The sequence below is a fragment of the Crocodylus porosus genome, unplaced genomic scaffold (genome assembly GCF_001723895.1).
Source record: "Crocodylus porosus isolate Cpor-Errol unplaced genomic scaffold, CroPor_comp1, whole genome shotgun sequence".
Classification (NCBI taxonomy): domain Eukaryota; kingdom Metazoa; phylum Chordata; order Crocodylia; family Crocodylidae; genus Crocodylus; species Crocodylus porosus.
In genome coordinates, this window is record NW_017728909.1 from 26,993,881 (window position 1) to 27,008,392 (window position 14,512).

The window sequence follows — 14,512 nt, forward strand, 5'->3', positions numbered from 1 at the left end:
GATGGAAATAAAGAGATTAGATTACCTCAGGTTACTCTTATGAAATAAAAAGAATGCAACTTTCCTGGGTTCTCCTTGCTGAAAATGAAAAAGTTAAAGGTTTTGCAATTTCTTCACAATGTAATCCTATCTCACTGCTGTCAGTATCTTAATGGCCTATTGATTGGATCTTGCTACCTGCTATTTTTAAAAAAGTATTATTACTCAGTTGGGGCAAACTTGAAAAACTACTTTTAAAGATCTTTTTAAACTTTTATGATTTTTCAGAAGCTTCTTAGAGGCTTATTGAGCTCATAAGATAGTCAGAATTAACTCTACAATATTCTCTTTGTGTCTCTGAGACAGTGAATAAATCTGTGACAGGTGAATTTATCAGTGATCTTCAAGAGAGATAAAGAGGCAGCATCAGAGAGAGATTATTGCAATAAATTAATTGAACCCCCCTATTTTTTTTATTCTGATGCCAGGGAAGGTATTGCATGATCTGAAAGTCTGCAGTTTTTAATGTTCCCAAGTCATGGTGGTGAGGTGGTGTGTGATGGAATGTGTTACATCACAGTGCTGCTTAAGTTAAATAAACAGTAAGGTTTCAGAGGCATATAGGTCCAATTCATGGAGGTTGTATATATTCTTCTTTAAACTGTGAAAGCTTTTGGCTATCTCCATTTCCCTGAGATAACCAGATGTAAGGGCATGTATATTCTAGCAGGACATTTGACCCTTTAAACCACTGGGGCCAACCTTGTTGGCAGGCATGCCACAAGTTATCCCTGCACCCTCTCCAGGTGCTTCTCTGATCCCCTTCCCCTGCCTGATCTGCTGCTGTTTCTGCTCCCAGACCTATGCTGTCTTACTGTTCTGCTACTCTGCTTTCCACTTCCTTTCCTATCTGCTCCCTTTCTGATTTGGTGCTTTCCTTTCTGCTTCTTTATCTACCTGCTGCTGTGCCACCTGTCCTCTCCCTGACCTGCCACATGCCGCACACAGAGGCTGCCTGTGTCCCAGGTTGTCCACACATCCTATGGGCCCTTGCTTTTCCATTAGCTCCTCAATTGTGTAGTCCCTTCTGCTGTCCTGGTGGTAAAGTTCCTGCTATCAGATATTGCCCATCAGTCATTGCCTCTTTAGTGAGTTTTAGACCATCAAAAAGAGAATCAGGTAAGTTTATTTGGACATGGTCAACAGACATTTACCCCTAAATATCCTACTGGAGTGCAGGCTGGAGGGAGAAACAAAGTCATACAACTGTCAGTCCATCCTTTCCTTTGCCATTTGTGCCTGAACCATTCCTCATCCTTCATAGAAACTTCTGCTAGGTAGGGGGAAAATGATAGCATCTCCTTCCTGCCTTCCTTCTTCCCAGGCTTCTACCTGTAGAAATGGAGTGAACAAGAGGAATGTGGCTTTTCTAGTGCATGGATATATATAATAGACTGTTGAAAAATAGCAAGACTTTTGAAATTCCAACTAATTATGGCATAATTTTTATATTTTTTCTGCAAATTCATCCCCTTCCCATATTGACTAAGCATTCACACACTGTCCTAACTAAATTCCCACAAGCCTGTCCCTGAATGCAATGGTTTCAGTGTAAAATTTGGATGGGCTTTCTGTGGCCAGTTTCTTCATTCTTTGTTCCAAATTCCTGATGAGGAAACTGGAGAGAATACTCTCATGAGATTATAGAGTAGGCTGCAGCTATGTATCAGCCTAAGAAACTTGACAGATGAGAGGAGAGAGAGAGCATGCATATTTCATTAAGCAGCAAAACAATGAAAGTGCCACTTTTAAGTCATTTTTTTTTCTAAGAGCAGCAGAAAGACTGAAATGGGAGAGAGGATGTGAGGATCATGGTCAAAACTCCCCAAAGCACTTTGAAGTCATTGTTTTCTTTTTCATGCCATCATCAGAAAATATGAAAGAACAGAGCAGGAGGGAAGCTGGCACTAGGCAATACTTTGTTTCTACAAGTGTTCCCAGACTTGTAAGTACTAAATACTTAATATTTAGGTGCTGGCAAGTTTTATGAGCCCCCAGAACAATACATTTCTAAGGCTTGTGAGAGTGCTTATTTCTTTCCTCACTTGCATTTATTTCCATTAACCTTATAGTCCTCAGGCTAACAAAAACTGCATTGCTGAAAACATGTCATCTCACCTCTTAAATTAGCACCTGTTCTCTCTGCAACACAGGGGTACAACAGGCTGTTGGAACCAGAAGCTACAGGCCAGTTTTTGGTGGTAATGTGAAGTACAGGATGCTCAGGAGGACAGGGTCAGCTGAGGGAGATAATTAGCAGCCACAGAAAGTTAAAAGGCTCCCAGGAAGGGGAAGCTGGGGGTTTAGACTGACAGAAAATGAAAGGGTTGCCTGGCCTCATCACTAGCTGAGATACTAGATCAGGATCTCTCAGGGTCTGGAGGGGAGACCCAGGGGCTGTGAGACTGGAAACAGCAATATTACCACACGACTGGAGTCAAAGCCAGGTGGAGAAGGATGACTGCAGTGCAGAGGAAGCAGCAGTGAGCTGGAGGCACCTTCTCAGCACTAGAGGAGACTCAGGACTATGAGTGCACTCTGTATATAAAATTATGCTATATTAAATTATGCTATTGAGTGCTGATTTATGTTGGTGATGGTTCCTGAGAGGAATGTGTGCCCAGGAAATAAAGAACTGTACAAAGTTCAAAGGCTTTTGAGCTAAGCAAACCCCTGAGCCTGCCTATGTAGGGTTTCATTGGAAGTATTGCCAACCAAACATTGATCCTTCTGATCATAGGTGGATTAATGCATGGGACATGGGGGCCTGGGCCCAGGGGGCCCTGGGTACTTGGGTTCCCACAGGAAATGGTGGGTTTCTCTTTGCAGGTGGGCAGTATTCTAGCCTGCAAGGTCCTGCTTGGAATTGCTGGGAGCAAAATACAGGGGGCACCACGTGCCTGTGCACAGCTACACACATGTACATGGCCCAGGACACAGCTGGGAAGTGTTGAGAGCAGTTCTCTGCAGCTAAGTGTATGGGGGGAAGGGATGTGACGGGGGAAGAGGGCAGATCGAGGCTCCCACAATGAGGGAGGGAGTGGAGCAGGGACAGGGTTTGGGGCTGGGGGCACTGCCCACCCAGGGCAGCACATGGGACCTGGTGCCAGGGCAGGGAAAGGGACAGAGCCATGGGTAGCTCATCCAGGGAGGGCAGGTGGGATGGTCTAAGGGGAGACAAGGTGGGGCATGTGCCCCACCCCTGGATTTGTGCTTAGGGTGGATGCGGGCTTCCCCCTGCAGGCTCAGGGCTCTCCACCCTGCTGCCTTTGCCTTAGGGACCCCACATCAGTCATACATCCCCTGCTTGCCTAGCAACAGTGGGGGCAACAAGTTGTGCCTCCTGCTGCCAGGTGGGCAGGGGACATGTGGCCAGTGTGGGGTCCCCAGGGCAAAGTCAGCATAGTGGAGAGCCTCAAGCCTGCAGCAGGAAGCCCACATCAACCCTTGCCCTGCTTGGCTCCGCTCTGCTCCAGCTGTGGCGGGAGGAGGGGGGGCAGGGCAAGGAGCAGGAAGGAGAGGTCAGCATGTGGCACCCCACCCCTGCAGGGCACAGAGGCCTGCCTCACCCTTGTCAGTGGCAGCACCAGGAAGGGAAGGGGTCTCTCCCCACACTGGAGCTCAGGGCCCCAATAAATCTTAATCTGCCACTGCATCTGAAACACTGCAAGAACTCTGTTTGGAAAGCTATAACTGCACAGGAATTCAGAAGGAGCTTTGGTCCAGGTCCTCAGACATTTCAATGCCTAACATGTCAGAAGCTGTGCTGTTGTGATTCTTGAGGTGAGTAGCTCCCAAGATGGGCATCTCATTTTTGTTACTGTGCCAAGAATTCTTTGATTCTCACCCCAGCCCCCCAACCCTCCCACCCCCAAAACTGTAGGATCCCCAGTTAGCATATGGTATCAATACTTAACTATAGCTCTTATAGCACCTAGGAAAATACAGCTACTAGAATCAGACTGTGCCAACCTGCAAACATCAGTAGTGGAATGACTATCCTAGCTATCCACACACGCATCAGTAAAATGTTAGAGCTTGATTTTACAAAATATTCTTCACATAACTGGTATTCATGCAAAGATATATGAATCTGCTAATGTGAGAATTGACTGCATATAGACTATACAGTCGTTAGGATTTGGAATATGTTTTTGTTTTGGTTTTTTTGTTTTACAGAGTGCTTAAACTTCTGGATGCAGTCCCTGACCAGGAATGCTAGATGCTACCACAATAAAAATAATGTATAATAATGAAAAGGAGTGTTTATATTACAAACTCTTCTACTTTTACATACAGACAAACCCTTTGTCAAGCAATGTCGGCTTACAGGAATGGTCAAATGAATTACTACTTTATCATGTTAACTTTTAAGCATGAGGAAAGTAACATAATCTGACAAAACTGTTTTAGGCTAGGCAAATTACTTTCTTTTCCAGTGTAATATTGTTTTACTAATCAGATACTGAAAAATAAGTCATTAAATGTACTATTACTGCTGAGCAACAAAGAGCAGATATTGTGAATTGTAGCACATAAGGGAGGAAACGTTGTTATACAGTAGGTGTGGCAAGAAAACTGGGGTGGGTGCAAAGAAAGGGAGAGAGTTGGCAAAGTCAGAGTAGCTGTGAAATAACTGCTGCTGAGTGGAACTGTACACTGTAAGTAGCTGGTGGGCTACAGTTGCTGACTATCATGTTTTAATGATCTTCTCATTGTTACTCCCTTCATCTATTTGTTGTATCTTGGATTGTAAGTGAGTGGGACAGGAGTCGTCTTTTTGGTTATGTATTTGTGTGTTCACTATGCCTGGGACTGGGGCTTCTGCATGTTGCTGTGATGCACATAAATGATGAGAATAATTTAATATGGGAAACAGTAGGCTATCACAGAAAGGATCAGAGAAGTAGAGATACAAGTGATGACACAAAGGGAAAAAAATGAGGAGTCTTACCTGCTACAGCTGAGATCAACTAGCAGCTGTTGAGCAGACACTGCATGACAAGGGTGCCCTTTGGTGTAGGGGTGTGTGTGTTTGTTTTTTAATGAAATGGTAGGGAGGTTTTTGTTTTGATTAATGAATAGACCTTGTTACACCTGTGACCTGATTCAGTGTCTATCCAGTATTGGGAAAGATTCCAGTTGATGTCAGGAAGAGTTAAATCACCTGCAGCTGAAAGGCAATCATTTGGTCCTTACAAGCCATCTGTCTGGTAGCCCTGGCATTGTGGTGATATACAGCCTAGTGGATACTAAATCAAAAATGTGTTCAGTTGTAATAACTTACGGAATAAAATGATTATCAAACAAAAAAGCAGAAGAAAAGTTTCTCCGACATGGAGGTAAGTATCAAAATTCCCACATACTTCAGCAGGTCTGATTCAAGCCCAAATGAGGATGTGCAGTCTATGTATTGGGTATGGCATAGCTACATGATGCAAATGATTACTGTATTCCACACCTATCACTAGAGCTCTTTCTAAATTGCAGGGGACTTACCAATTTTCACAGGTTGATCACGGTGTAAAGTTCTCATTCTGCAGTCATTTTGTAGTGCCTCTGCCCCTTGGCACTGATTGGCAGAGAAGTCCTTCCCCTTTGAGGGGGAGGGAGGAAGGATGTAGGGGTGACTGCCATCTTGATTGCTGGCTGTCCTTCATGCAGCTCTTGGTGCTGATTGGAGAAGAGGCTAGGTGGGGGGCAAAAGGAAGAGGGGGCAGTAGCCATCTTGTCTACTACCCTTTGTACCACCCTGCCAGTGGGTGCCTCCCCAACCTGGCAGCAAAGACTGCTGGCTCCCACTGGAGAACCAGCACTTTATTTAATTTAATTTTTTTAAAAGCTCTTTTGCAGACAATCTAGGATTTTGTGTTCTCTGCAAAACTGCAAATTAAGTATGTCCCTACCTATGACCCACCCATCTTTTTTTGGTGCCATATGTCTACTATCTATTGCTAATGTGACCAAAACAATCTTATGAAAATAGAGGAAACTTTCTTTTATGTGGAAGCATGAACAACACATGCCCCTGGAGGATTGGGGGGGGGGGGCGGGCATGGCAACTGCTTGCAGGTGGTGGTGGCAGCAGAGAGTGGGGAGCTCCTGCAGGTGGCCATGGAAGTGTCAGCAGGGTTTGGGGGTGGTGAACACTGACCAGTGGTTGGCAACCATCCGTAGACATTGGCAGCAGCCAGTGGTGGTGGTGGGGTATTGGCAAGCAGCAACTGCCCAGAGGCACTGCTAGCAGTGTCGGCTGTGCTTCTTTCAGGGGGTGCACCACCAATCTCAGGGGGCGCGTTGCCAATTCCCGGAAGTAAATTTAACTCACATACTTTGCAAGTTAGAGTAAGTGAACTGAAGCAAGGAGAACAGACATCCAGAAGGGACAGTTCAGTGACAATCAACAGGTTTGAAATGTGTAGATTGTAACAAGTTAGGATTCCTTGGCCCTTTCACTATTTTTGGGAAATCTACTTGAGTAATCCACTGCTTTTCTTTGTGAGGGTCCACAGCAACTAAATTAGGAACAGTTTAGAACAGGGGTGGGCAAAATATGGCCCGCAGGCCAGATCCAGCCTGCAAGGCTATTCTATCTGGCCCATGGAGCCCCTAAAAATTTTAGAACATGAATACTGATCTGTCCTTGGTTCCTGTCAAAAATGACAGAAGCCAGGGGTAGTAGGACCCAGGGGAAGCCCAGCCAGTTGGCACAACAGCAGGGCCTGCCCACTCCTACCCCCCAGCTGGAAGCCCCAGCAGGGACCATGTGACTGCAGCACCCCGGAAACTCAGGTAAGGGAAGGGGTACAGGGAAAAGTGGCCCCTCGCCCACCCCATGGCATGTGCTCCCTGCTGCAGCCGCTTGCAGCTTGTGCGGGACTGTCCTGAGCAGGCGCAGGCAGCCCCATGTAGGCTGCAAGCAGCTGCAGCGTAGGGCACCAGCCACGGGGGGCGGGGTGAGGGGCTGCTTTTCCCGTACTCAGCACAAGCTTGTAACCTGGCGCCACGCTGGCTCCAGGCTTGCCTGTCTGGGCTGCGCATGGTGGCAGCAGCTGCGGCCCCCCTGCTTGCTGCTGCTGCCCGCCCAGAGCTCCCACGCTGGGCAACCCAGAGGCAGCGGTGGCAAACACTGCCTGGCGTGCCAAGTGGGGGGCCAAAGCTGCTGCCACCATGTGCAGCCCTGGCAGGTGAGCCTGGAGCTGGTGCAGGGCCCAGGATGGCAGTGGGGGCAGGTTACAAGCTGATGCGGAGCATGGGAAAAGTGGCCCCTCGCCTGCCCTGTGCCTAGCACCCCAGGCTGTAGCCCCTCACAGCCCACTGTCTGCGCCTCACTCTGGGTCCCACCAGTGCTAGCCCTGAGACACTGGGACATTGTCCCAAGATGGTGACTAGGGGGCAGGGCACCTGTCAAGGGGCAGGGCTACCCATGCGGCCCTTGACAGCTTGCCAAAAACTGGGTAAGTGGCCCTTTGCCTGAAATAACTGCCCACTGCTGGTTTAGGAACAGTTGGCGTGGATTCATCAAGGGCAAGGCATGCCTTACTACCCTGATTGCCTTCTATGATGAGGTGACTGGCTCTCTGGATGTGGGGAAACCAGTGGATGTGGTGTACCTTGATTTTAGCAAGGCTTTTTATATTGTCTCCCACAACATTTTTTCCAGGCAAGCTAAGGAAGTATGGGCTGGATGAATGGACTTTAAGGTGGGTAGAAAACTGGAGCTCAGAAAACAGTAATCAATGGTTCGATGTCTAGTTGGCAGATGGTACCAAGTGCAGTGCCCCTGAGGCTGGTTTTTTTCTATGTCTTCATCAGTGACCTGGAAGATGGCATAGAGTACACCCTCAGCAAGTTTGCAGATGACACCAACCTGGTGTGTGGAGTACACTGGAGGGTAGGGCTAGGATTCAGAGTGACCTAGACAAATTGGAGTCTTGGCCCAAAAGGAATCTCATGAGGTTCAACAAGGACAAGTGCAAAGTCCTGCACTTAGGACAGAACAATCCCATGCACCAGTACAGGCTGGGGCTGACTGGCTGGGCAGCAGCTCTGCAGAAAAGGACCTGGGGGTTACAGTGGAGAATAAGCTGAATATGAGTCAGCAGTATGCACTTGTTGCCAAGAAGGCTAATGGCATCCTGGGCTGCATTGGTAGGTGTGTTGCCAGTAGGTCCAGGGAAGTAATTTTTCCCCCCTATTCAGCACTAGTGAGGTCACATCTGGAGTACTGTGTCCAGTTTTGGGCCCCCCACTACAAAAAGTACGTAGGCAAATGGGAGAGAGTCCAGAGGAGGGCAACAAAAATGGTGAGGGGGCTGGGGAACGTGACTTATGAGGAAAGACTGAGGGAACAGTGTTTATTTAGTCTAGAGAAGAGGAGACTGAGAGGAGACTTAATAGATGATGTCTTGAACAACCTGAAAGAGGATGGTGCTAGGCTATTCTAAATGGTGGCAGATGGCAGAACGTGGTCCCAAGTTGCAGCACAGAAGTTTAGATAAGATATTTGGAAGAATTTTCTCACTAGGAGGACGGTAAAACACTGGAACAGGTTACCCAGAGAGGTAGTGGAAGCTCCATCCTTGGGGGTTTTCAAAACCCAACTAGGCAAAGCTTTGGATGGGAAAATCTAGTTGGGGCTAGTCCTGCTTTGAGCAGGGGGTTGGACCAGATAACCTTCTGAGGTCCCTTTCAACCCTAACTTTCTATGATTCTATAAAAACAAGAGTTCTGTCCTCTTTTGGAATGACCGACCATGACCTTTTCATTCAATAATAGGCACATGTATTGATACACAGTGATAACAGAAAAGAAGCAATACAAACAATTGAGCAATTCTTTATATTTACCAAATATTAGGGCTGTCATCAAAGTACATCTGACCAGGATGCGGTCTTCACTCTGAGGCTCTTTCTTAAATGTCAACATATCAACAATCTGGAGGTGGGATGCTGAGGCCCACACACACCTTCCAGTGTGGTGGATGAGACAGGCTGGTCATATGCCCTCTGTCCATGGTGGCATTTGGGACTCTTTCCAGGGAATTGAGATGGGGAGCCCTCTCAGAGAGGAGGACGGAAAGGGACAGGGAGGGATGGGACAAAGGGAGGGACCCTTTGTTACACTTAAGTCTCTGTTTTTGTATTCTCCTTCCCTCCTGATGACTTTTGATCCATGGCTATCTCTGGTTGGTTGTCTCCCTGTGGGCACACTGCTCTGGGGCCTTGTTAGCTGGTGTCACTATCTTGTGTTATGGCAGTATGATACATACTTCCTCTGTTCCCAGACTGTGTTTGTATCCATTAGCCTCGTTGTGTTAGACAGCCTGTCTGCTTTCAGGGCTGTAAGAAACTTTGTGTGTGAGACACGCTTTTTCAAAATTAACTAAACCCTGCTGCCCATCTTTAATGCATATATGTCTCTATATATAAAGGGCTTAGTCTGTCTGTCTGCATGTCTGTCCAAAATGGTCTTGGGTGACGTGCTTCCTGGCGAGGCGTGGCTCCAGCTAGTGCTGCTTCAAGAATGCTTATCAAGAATGATGGGTGAGGTGTGACACCAGCAGAGTGGGCCAGGCAGATGCGGAGCAGAGGAGGGGAGGGGGGTGGGTGGTGCAGGGCCGGAAACAGAGCGAGGGGGCAGTGGTGCAGGGCTGGGGGTGGTACGGAGACAGACGTGGGGGTGGGGGTGGTGCAGAGCTGGACACGGAATGGGCAGGAGGGTGCGCAACCGGGTGTGCAGGGTGGTGGGTGGCAGCGGCAGCATGGGGTGGTAGGGATCAGCACTCCATCCCCGCCTGTCCTGACCTCCCCCATGTTGTTCTTGATGGGCATTTCACTAGTATATCTATAAGCCAATTCCCAAAAACAAACCTTTAAATGCCGTTTTTAAGCCAACACAATTACTTGCTATACAGTAGTGTGTTCTAGTTGTCCAGTTAATGACTTTTTTATTATTGGAGGAGTGGTTCTATTTTGGTGATGTAGGATGCATAATGTCCTGGAATCTTTTGTACTACTCTGGGATCTTTTGTAATGAAAGGCTGTTGGAGGCTTTCACTTATGGTTCTCCGCGGCAAATTAAGAGTATATTTACTGAGGCAGAACACACAAAATGGGCACCTCAAAAGAAAGGAGATTTATGCCTTTAGATAATAATCTCTGCATATGTGCATCCATGCACATTCTATAGCGTTATGTATTTTATATTAAAACTCATATGTCTATTGCTATCTTAGAAAGTCATTAACTGATTGCTTTTGTAAGGGACTAGGTAATCATTTAACAATGCTAACTAATTGCTACTAGTACGTGCATTTATAATAAAACATTATATTCTAAGTAAATTATTAAAGCTTAAATTACTGTAATCTCTTTGCTATTCCTATAAAATCAGTGGCAGCAAATAGTTTGGTCCATTTAAATTAAAGTTATGGTTCCTGCCTGGATACCTAAATCTTACAACATAGTGCTGCCTCTACTTTTAATAAGTGTCTGAGAATACTATGTACCTGATCCAATTCCCAGTAAAGTCCATGTAAAGCTCCTCCAGACCATGTAATTTTAGATCAACAGTATAGTCAATATATCATTTTGCAAATATCAGAATGATGTACAAGGAGGAAGGAGCATCTGAAGGGAGAATGCCTCTAAAAGATCCAGAAATCAGTCTAAGAATGTCAAATATGAGTTGTGACCATCTCAGAGGTATTTTATTTTAGAGATCCCAATGCAGATTTTTAGAAATACTCTCATCTTCTTTGGAGTTGAACATAGGGAGGGGCAGGTATATTCCAGTTTGGAATGAATGAGAATAAAGAAAGAACAAAAAGGCAAATAAGTAGCTGGCTTGAAGGCAAAAAAGAGTACAGTACCAGATAATCAGATCTGTAACCTCTCAGATCTGTAGCCTTTGTGTAGAATGCAGAGTCCAGGGGGAGTATGTGTATAGCTTGTGAGGTCTGGCAGGGTCTCTGAGGGGCTTGCATTTTAAAAATAACTAAAGAAATTCCCAGGCAACAGCTTCTTCTGGAGTGAGCAGCTATAACTTTAGAAACATCCTTACAAGAAAATCAGTTTGTTAAAATGGAAGCTTCTCCCACAAAAGAACCCAGAACTTGTGAAGTGCTTCTCCTAAGCAGAGAAAAATCCAAAACGTGGGAGGCATGAAAAGACAAATAAAATGCCCCATTTTACTGGAGATCCCAGGCATTTAATACTGCATCCTGCTTTCCTTGTTTAATCTTAATTTTGTATGGTAATATACAGTTTTATCATTCAAATTTGTTTCCATCAGTGTTTAGATTACTAACACAAAGAACTTCTTCATTGATTTCTGCCTAATCTCATTCTGGAATAAAAGTGAACACATGGGACGTCTTCTGGAATAGTTTTTATGCAATAAGTTTGCACGCTCCCTTTGTCCAAAATAACCTTCAAGTGTAGACAAGCCTTAAGGCAGGGACAGACCTTTTCCTCTTCACTGATGAAAATGAAAAATCCTGCTAAGCTCATTGGTTAGACTGCTCTTCTTTCTAAACCACAGTTGGCTCGCTTATCCACACCCAGAAAAAAAGTCTTCCTCATTTTTAAGAGGAAGTTTTCAAGTAAATATTCTTTTGGTTTGGATTAAAAGAAAATCTCTTCTTGGCAAACTACTGCTTAAGTTTTTTTATTATACAAACAGGTGTTAGCAATAGGAAATATTTTAGGGTTCCTCTTCAGTAAGAATGAGTAAGAACGTTGATACCAGCCAAAACCACTTTATTTCAGGAAGCAGCACTCAGCCCAAGCTTATGCAAGAAATCCCAAACTAGGCACTTTTTAAATGGAGCACTTAAAAGTTTAGACACAGTCAGTGACCATGCTTGAAATTCTTGTTATGCTCTACTTTTATTAATGGCTTGTCCAAATGAAAGCAGGTTACACTTGACCTCAGCACTTGCAAAACATTTTCTAGTGCATGTGCAGTAATCACATAGTTTTATAAGAATTAATGTAAAAGTGAAGTGCTAAGCCAGGTCTGTTGGACCTAGAACCTTTGCTTGATGAAGGGGTTCAAGGATTATAGGGGCACTGGAGTTTTTTCTCTACCTGTCCTGATTTCCCAGCATATGGGAAATAACTGTATACACTGCATTTGTCATAGTTCTGCTCACTAGTCCTAGATCCCCATGGAAAGAGATGAGGAAAAAGAGCTCTAGGCTCTATTCTGTATCCTGCTGGAGTAAGCGAGTGTTTTTCGGGTATTTTTTGTTTGTTTGTGGGGTTTTTTTAAGGACAGAATTCTGGGTCTCTTCTGTTACCGAGTGGGATGGAGGACTTGGGCTTCCTCACTCTTTACTTTTCTGTATTTCTTATTTTTGGCCAGTCCTAATTTCTTCTGAGAGGTGTGACAGGGTCCAGGATAATGTACTAAACTTTTGAATCCCTCCTGGAGTGATGCATACAGCAATTAGTGACAGAAAACTGCACCTCCTCATTTTTGACCTGGTCCATTCCTGCAGCCAGTAGGTGAACATGGACTTGTACGCCCGCAACATACAGATAACACACAGCTTCATAACAAGTGTCCATACTGTAACTACAAGATTGTCCAGTGCTTGGATGATAGCAGTTCATAGATGAAGAACAGCTAGCTGAACCTGAATCCAGGCAACGTAGAAATGATGCTGAAGTGCAGAAGAAAGCATTCACAGCCCCAGGTCGGTTTCCTTTGATGAATGCACCCCCCCGCCCCCATATTGCTCCAATCAGCCTGTTTCTGCAATACTAAGCTCTCATGTAGTACCATCTGCTCTGTCGAGTCTCATTACCTGATTGTATCTCACTGCCCCATCATGTGTGTGTTTGACTTGCCCCCAGACATGAATGACATGTGCCCCTGGAGGCTGGGGGGACATGGCGACTGCCCACAGGTGGCGGTGGCAGGGGCATGGTGGCCACAAGCAGGGAGCTCCCACAGGTGGCTGTGGTGGTGTCAGCAGTGAGGGGGACAAGCCCCAACTGGTGACTGGTGACCACCTGCAGACAGCACTGGCAGCGTTGGCCAGCAGTGATCAGCGACCACCTGCAGACGCTGCCAGCAGTGTCAGCAGTGAGGGACGGGGTGGCAAGCAGGCACTGCCTGCAGACACTGCCAGCAGCATCGGTGGTGCTTCTCTCAGGGGGTGCACTGCCAATCTCTGAGGGTGCACATGCACCGGCATGCACCCCCTACACCTCACCAATGCCCCCAGCATTCACCACTTGGCTGGACTATATCTTTGGGCATGATGACGACAACTCTAAGTTGGTTACCTTGCCTCATTTCTGGGAGTTGCTATGTGCACTGTAGGAGTGAAGGGGTGGGGTAGTGTTCTCAGCAGCAGTCCTAAGCAAGGCACAAGAGGAAGTGCAGATGAGCTCTTAAAAACCCTTCTTCAAGGACTTGGCTTTTCTGACTTTGAACTTTACAGGTTGTCTCTGTAGTTCCCTGTGATACCATTTTCTTTGCTGTCTCCACAGGGGGCCTTTGATTGTCTGTTTGGCTTCTATCCAGGATATTTAAGCATAGGACCATCCTGTCTCTGGGATGCTCCAGGTGCTTTTCTTTGACTTCTCAATAGGATCTTCAGCCCTATCTCCCTCTGCTCACCTTTGGAGAGATCAGTATTTATCTCTGCTTGTTTCCCTTCCCAAAGTTTGCTATCTTGCTGTCCCTATTGCAGTGGTGCTCCCAGCGTGCATGCCTACATAGTACGCAGCTGTGCCTCACAGTGCCACATGAGCGCGGGTCCACCAATTCCAGTTGGGGAACTAGTGTACGTAGGGTAGGCATGGATGTCAGGCTGTCTCTGTCCCCTGTTGCATTGCGCTGCATAGGCATACCTCACATTGACTTTGTTCTGTTTTGTTCACAGGTATTTTTGCCACGTAACGTGTAATCAGGCTGGGGAATCGACTGCCACAGGTCTGACTGCTGCAGAGAACTTTAAAAGGTTTAAAAACCGGTTGCTTATTTATACAGATATCAAGAATAACCAGTTACCATATTTAACTAAAAAAAACCCCAAATGTTGGAAGATGCATAACCCAATGCTCCAGGATTAAGGCCGATCTCTAGCTATCAGAGTTTAGGATGAGACCCAATGTGGGGGGCAGATTATCCCCCATCTAACTGAAGTAAGGTTTCTTGCAGCTCCCTCTGAGGCATCAGGGACAGGACTCCGGTCCTGCCTGGCTCCCAGGGGCGGGTTGCCCTCTATTGCTCCTGGGGCAGGGAGGCCAGCCCGTCCCTCCCACTCACCTCTAATCCCTAGAGGGGTTTCTATATTAGTCCGAGTGGTCCGAGCGGACTCAGCCTCCATCTGGGAGGAGTAAATCTCCTGTTATCTCCTTAACCCCGCGCCTGCTCCCAGCCTGTCCCGACGTGGGGCGGGCCGGCCCCGTGGGGCCAGGAGGGGAAAGGGCCCCGTAGGGCTGGGCCGGCGGGA

At 46.5% G+C, this 14,512-nt stretch overlaps 1 long non-coding RNA gene across 1 annotated transcript; it reads right to left on the reverse strand.

Moving 5' to 3' along the window:
* Positions 1 to 13,948: 13,948 nt before the first annotated feature.
* On the reverse strand, positions 13,949 to 14,432 carry LOC109308198. The gene is made up of 2 exons (XR_002100531.1): positions 14,326 to 14,432; positions 13,949 to 14,008 (listed from the first exon to the last, which is right to left on the reverse strand). It is a non-coding gene; the product is annotated as an uncharacterized LOC109308198 (long non-coding RNA).
* Between the last annotated feature and the right edge of the window lie 80 nt (positions 14,433 to 14,512).